This window comes from Mandrillus leucophaeus, unplaced genomic scaffold, assembly GCF_000951045.1.
Source record: "Mandrillus leucophaeus isolate KB7577 unplaced genomic scaffold, Mleu.le_1.0 Scaffold926, whole genome shotgun sequence".
Classification (NCBI taxonomy): domain Eukaryota; kingdom Metazoa; phylum Chordata; class Mammalia; order Primates; family Cercopithecidae; genus Mandrillus; species Mandrillus leucophaeus.
In genome coordinates this window covers 528,024-534,793 of record NW_012110097.1, presented here as the reverse complement: position 1 = coordinate 534,793, position 6,770 = coordinate 528,024, and the positions used below count along the sequence as shown (strand labels likewise).

At 45.4% G+C, this 6,770-nt stretch overlaps 1 pseudogene; it reads left to right on the top strand.

The window, feature by feature from the left end:
• Positions 1-2,209: 2,209 nt before the first annotated feature.
• Positions 2,210-4,632, top strand: LOC105531980 (annotated as a pseudogene).
• Positions 4,633-6,770: the final 2,138 nt, after the last annotated feature.

The following is a 6,770-nucleotide window of genomic DNA, read 5'->3' as shown; positions in this document are numbered from 1 at the left end:
AAAAAAAAAAAAAGCTAGAAACAAGGATCTTGAATCAACTCATATGACACCAGAAAAGAAAAATATCAACTTGATTTTCCAGTCCAGGCATCTAAAATGTTGCTCTACCCAAGAAACCTGGTCTCAGTGAGTTCTTTAGGGAGGAGAGTCTCAGCAGAGGTGAAAGACTGAGTGGACTTGAATCTTTAGGCATTCTAGGCAGACAACTTTCAGTCTGAAACACATGAGTATGGCCAGCGTGTGGTCAGCAGGAGGACTTACTGTGTAAAAAGTCGAGCACTGGAGCTGCAGAGTCAGCCTCGTCATGAGCTGCAGGATAAACGTAAGCAACGCTCATCTTTTCTTCATCTCATCTCCAGCGCCTAGGACAGGGCTTGAGACACAGCAGGTGCTCTAAACATGTCTGCCCAATGGAAACGATAAACGCTACTGGCATTGAACTATGTATGACACATGTGACCACGCCAGCTAACCGGACTGCAAGGAAACTCACAGTGATCAGACACTCACAGTACAGGAGCGGTGCTTCACCCTGGCTCTGCCCGAGAATCACCTGCAAAGTCACTACCGAGATGGGTCCTGGCTGCTGTGTTTTCCAAAACTTTGCTGGTGGTTATGTGCAGAGTATAGAGCCTCTAGGCTGTGAACAGAAGAAACTAGTTACCGTTCCTCAGTAACCAAATTCTGGAGACGCCTGTGAGAGAGAAATACACAGAGAGGCAGAGAGAGGACAGAAAACTTGGTAGAAGAACTTGGATACTTTATTGAACTCAATCTGGATTATTAAATCAAAGACTAGGACACAATACAATATAAACAAAACTTTATCAAATTAAGAGGCAATATACACCATGCCAATAAGATACCCAACTCATTATTCTTAGGTAACAGTCAAGAAGTATTGCAACCTGAAGCCTGGCACTCAATTTCAGCAATTCCAACCTGATCTATCATTCAGGGTGTCTTCCATTAAACCTTCCCTGTTCGCTCTGATCAATAATGACCTCTGGCTCCCCTTCCCTGACAGCCCACAGCATCACACTTTTCATCATTTTATGATGGCCAATTTAGGACTTCATTGGGAAGCTTTGTGGGTATATTTTATTTTTACTTTTTTATTTGAGATGGAGTCTCACTCTCTCGTCCAGGCTGGAATGCAGTGGTGTGATCTCTACTCACTGCAACCTCTGCCTCCTGGGTTCAAGCAATTCTTCTGTCTCAGCCTCCTGAGTAGCTGGGATCACAGAGGCATGCCACCAAGCCCAGCTAATGTTTGTATTTTTAGTAGAGACAGGATTTCACCATGTTGGCCAGGCTGGTCTGGAACTCCTGACCTCAAGTGATCAGCCTGCTTTGGCCTCCCAAAGTGCTGGGATTACAGCCACGGGCCACTGCGCCCGGCCTGCTATTTTAGTTCCACAAATGCTACATGGGAAGCTGCGTAGCCCTGTGGTTAAGAGGGCAGGCCCTGCAGCCAAATGGCTTGGATTTAAGACCTTGTTCCACCATTTACTAGCTGTGTATCCTTAGGCCAGTTAATTACCCTCTCTGTGTCTCAGTTTCCTCATTTGTATCAAGGGAATAACTTAGCAGTGTTGTGCTATAAATTCAGATAATCCAAGCTGGACATGGTGGCTCACACCTGTAATCCCAGCACTTTGGGAGGCAGAGGCAGGCTGATCACCTGAGGTCAGGAGTTCGAGACCAGCCTGGCCAACACGGCGAAACCTCATCTCTACTAAAAATACAAAAGTTAGCTGAGCATGGTGGCAGGCACCTGCAATTCTAGCTACTTGGTAGGCTGAGGCAGAAGAATCGCTTGAACCGGGGAGATGGAGGTTGCAGTGAGCCAAGACTGTGCCACTGCACTCCGGCCTGGGTAACAGAGTGAGACTTCGTCTCAAAAAAAAAAACCAAAAAACAAAATGAAAACAAAACAAAAACAAAAAAACCTCCCCCTCCAAGGCTGCCTGGCCGAAACCAAACCGAGGGGTGGTTTCACAGGCTTGCGCGGGTCCGGCTCGGACATGTGCTACCTCAGGATGTAGTGGAACAAGCAGGCCAGGGTGGGCAGCCTAGGCCTGCGAGTGCCCGCATCCCCCAGCTCCCCCCGCAGCCGGGTCCGGTATGGTCCGCTCCGGTTGCCGGCTGCGGATTTGGTTCCGGACAGAACGCTACGAGTTCTCCGCTGCTTGTTGTCGCTGGGTTACTGCGGCGACCCCCAGAGCAGCCTTGGCGCTATGGAGGAGCCAGGGGCTACCCCTCAGCTGTACTTGGGGCTGGTCATGGGGGAGCTACACAGGGTTGTGGCAGCACTGCCTATAGATTCTAATCCTTATGGTTTTCCATGGGAATTGGTGATATGTGCCGCTGTTGTTGGATTTTTTGCTGTTCTCCTTTTTTTGCGGAGAAGTTTTATATCGGTTAGGAGTCGGCTTTATGTGGGAAGAGAGAAAAAGCTTGCTATAATGCTTTCTGGACTAATTGAAGTAAAATGTAAACTACTTGAAAAATTTAGCCTTGTTCAAAAAGAGTATGAAGACTATGAAGTAGCATCATCTTTAGAGGATGCCAGCTTTGAGAATGCGACAATGGAAGAACAAAGTTTGGAGGCAACCTGCGAAAATCTGAACAGGTCCAATTCTGAACTTGAGCATGAAATACTCTGTCTAGAGAAAGAGTTAACAGAAGAGAAATCTAAACATTCTCAAAAAAATGAATTGATGGCAGATTTTTCAAAACGGATACAGTCTCTAGAAGATGAGTCAAAATCCCTCAAATCACAAGTAGCTGAAGCCAAAATAATCTTCAAGATATTTCAAATGACTGAAGAACGACTGAAGATAGCAATAAAAGATGCTTTGAATGAAAATTCTCAACTTCAGGAAAGCCAGAAACAGCTTTTGCAAGAAGTTGAAGTATGGAAAGAACAAGTGAGTAAACTTAATAAACAGAAAATAACATTTGAAGACTCCAAAGTACATGCAGAACAAGTTCTAAATGATACAGCAAATCACATCAAGACTCTGACTGAACGCTTGCTAAAGATGAAAGATTGGACTGCTAGGCTTGGAGAAGACATAATGGATGATGGTAACTTAGAAGTGAACAGTGAATCGGAAGATGGTGCTTACTTAGATGATCCTCCAAAAGGAGCTTTGAAGAAACTGATTCATGCTGCTAAGTTAAATGCTTCTTTAAAAACCTTACAAGGAGAACGAAACCAAATTTATATCCAGTTATCTGAAGTTGATAAAACAAAGGAAGAGCTTACAGAGCATATTAAAAATCTTCAGACTGAACAAGCATCTTTGCAGTCAGAAAACACACATTTTGAAAGTGAGAATCAGAAGCTTCAACAGAAACTTAAAGTAATGACTGAATTATATCAAGAAAATGAAATGAAACTCTACAGGAAATTAACAGTAGAGGAAAATAACCGGTTAGAGAAAGAAGAGAAACTTTCTAAGGCAGACAAAAAGATCAGCCATGCCACTAAAGAGCTGGAGACCTATGGACAGCGAGTCAAAGATCTTGAAGAAGAATTGGAAAGAACTATTCATTATTATCAACAGCAGATTATTTCCCATGAGAAAAAAGCACATCATAATTGGTTGGCAGCTTGGACTGCTGAAAGAAACCTCAATGATTTAAGGAAAGAAAATGCTAACAGACAAAAATTAACTAAAACAGAGTTTAAATTTGAACTTTTAGAAAAAGATCCTCATGTACTTGATGGTCCAAATACAGCATTTGGCAGACAGCATTCCCCATATGGTCCCTCATCATTGGGTCAGCCTTTATCTGAAAAGAGAGCTTTTCTCTCTCCTCCAACTGTGTTGGAAGGTCCACTCGGACTCTCACCTTTGCCTCCAGGGGAAGAAGGAAGAAGCTCAGGAGGCCCAGGGAATCCTCTGGACCATCAGATTACCAATGAAAGACGAGAATCAAGCTGTGAGAAGTTAACCCATCCTCACACGGCTCCTTCTGACACTGGGTCCCTGCCATCTTCGTGGGAACAGGACTGTAGGATGTTTCCTCCACCAGGACGATCATATCCTGATTCAGCTCTTCCTCCCCAGAGGCAAGACAGATTTTATTCTAACTCTGGTAGACCATCTGGACCAGCGGAACTCAGAAGTTTTAATATGCCTTCTTTGGATAAAATGGATGGGTCAATGCCTTCAGAAATGGAATCCAGTAGAAATGATGCCAAAGATGATCTTGGTAATTTAAATATGCCTGATTCATCTCTCCCTGCTGAAAATGAAGCAACTGGCCCTGGCTTTGTTCCTCCACCTCTTGCTCCAATCAGAGGTCCATTGTTTCCAGTGGATACAAGGGGCCCGTTCATGAGAAGAGGACCTCCTTTCCCCCCACCTCCTCCAGGAACCAGGTTTGGAGCTTCTCGAGATTATTTTCCACGAAGGGATTTCCCAGGTCCGCCACATGTTCCACTTGCAATGAGAAATGTCTATCCACCGAGGGGTTTTCCTCCTTACCTTCCCCTCAAGACCTGGATTTTTCCCTGCACCCCCACATTCTGAAGGTATAAATGAGTTCCCTTCTGGGCTGATATCGCCTTCAAATGAGCCTGCTACTGAACATCCAAAACCGCAGCAAGACACCTGACAATATTTTTGCTCTCTGCAAAAGTAATTCTGATTGATCTCATTTTCAGTTTAAGTAACTGCTGTTACTTAAGTGATTACACTTTTGCTCAGATTGAAACAATGGAATTATAATTCTTAGGATAGTATTTTGTAAGTAAGGATGATTTAAATATGAATCTTATGAGTAAATTATTTCCACTGTATTTTATCTCAGATAGTATAACCATTTTAATTTGATTAACTAATCCACTATTATAGAAACGATAGTGGGAGTTTTACGTATGTAATCTTGCAGGTGGGGAGGCTTTAAATTCTGAAGGCTGTGTCTTTAAGCCAAGAACTGTATTTACTGTAGGTGTAGACAAATGTGAAAGTAACTTTATGCTTAATTAAATAAATTTTAGTTGATTAAAAAATTCAGATAATCTAAATGATAACCATTCTATCACTAGCAGTATTTGCCATGTCTCCACTAAATGTCTCAAAGTCGCCGAAAACACAGCACGGCCTAACAGGAGCTCTTCATTGCCTCTCACAGCTCCACACCACTCTTCTCTCAAGGAACAGCAGCACTGCCCTCCCAGGGCTCAAGTCAACCCTGGCATCACCCTGGACTCTGCCCTTCACATTACCCTGCCATAGCCACTCCATCAGTGAGACTGTCTGCTCTCCCTCTAAATATACAGTCACGCCTGTCTAGTATCACCACCCCACTGCCCTCTCTTGTGCAAGCCTCTGCCACTTCTCCTCTGACATACTACTGTAGCCACTAGCGTTGCCTCCCTGCCTGCACACTGACCGCACCTTTCATTTTCCAGGGCAGTGGAGTAAGGTCTAAACACATCAGCATAGTCATGTCACTTTCCTGTTTGTTTCCCTACCGTCTGGTAGCATGGTAGTGGTGATCCACTCTTGGCTATGCAGAGGAGGGTAACACCCAGGGGATGGTGGGATGGGAAGGAATCTAGGTCCCTGCATATCCCCTGATCTGGGTGCCACCAGCCCTACGCCTATATTTAGTGACCCTGGGTTCCACCTTACTGGACTGCTCACCTTCATGCTGTTCTGTGCAGGAGAATCAAACTTCCATCTTGTTAGGGCCAGCATACTTTGAAGGCTCTTGGTTACAAAAGCACCCTAACCTGCTATATTACTGTACTATACTATTACTATACTACATTACTATACCATATTATCACTACATTACTGGGGTAACCTGCACCCTAGTAATGTAACAATTTGTACCTGGAGGAGGGGTGCGGCTGTGACAGAAACCTAAGTGGCACTGGCTTCACGGCCAGGCAGTGGGTGGTGAGGAAAGAAGTGGTGCAGGGTAGAAAGCTAGTCATTCCCGCTACGCAGTAAATACATCTTAAAAAATGCTGCCTGCATTAACTGGGAAGACAGATCCTGCACTTACCAAGCCTGTGTAGCTCTAGAAGGAAAAAAAAAAAAAAAAAGCAAATATGCGGTATGTTGGCTGCTCACTGCTGCCCTTAGCAAGGAACTTTGAAATAAATGAGGCCGAGTAAGAACTGGCCAATTTGCAAGCAGAGGTGGAAGATAAAATACAGTAACGCCAAGCAGCTCTGTGTCTTCCAGCTCCAATCCTGCAGTACTTCTTTCAGTTCCCTAAGACGCTAAGCTTCTTCCTCCAACACTGTTTTTTGTCAGCTCCCATCCTACATACCCCTGGTCATCCTTCACGTCTCACACATACCTGACGTACCCACTCACCCTGGGATCTTGTGCAAGCCTCCCCATTACCATCTCATCTTACCCTTTTCTCATCGGTTAATGGACTCAGCCCAAGAAGCACTAACACGCTCAATGCGGGTAATTTTCTGCGCGTGTTCGCTCCCCACGTACTCGTCCCCCAACACCCAGCCCTGGGCTTGGCACGTGGCAAGCGCTCAGTGAACAAGACTCATGAACAGTCAAGTGTAGACGGCAGGAGAAAACCTGACACGGATACCAAGCACCCGAGGTCCTGCTATGAGTCCCGGCCCATGTTTTAGGGAGCCTGGGTCTGGAGCCCGTGAGCGTGTGGTCAAGGTGCCCAGGTTCCGCGAGTCTGCGCAGGCGCGAAACCGGGAGGGCGGTGTCACAACCCCGCCCGGAACAGGCCACGCCCGTAACGGGCCACGCCCTCCCAGG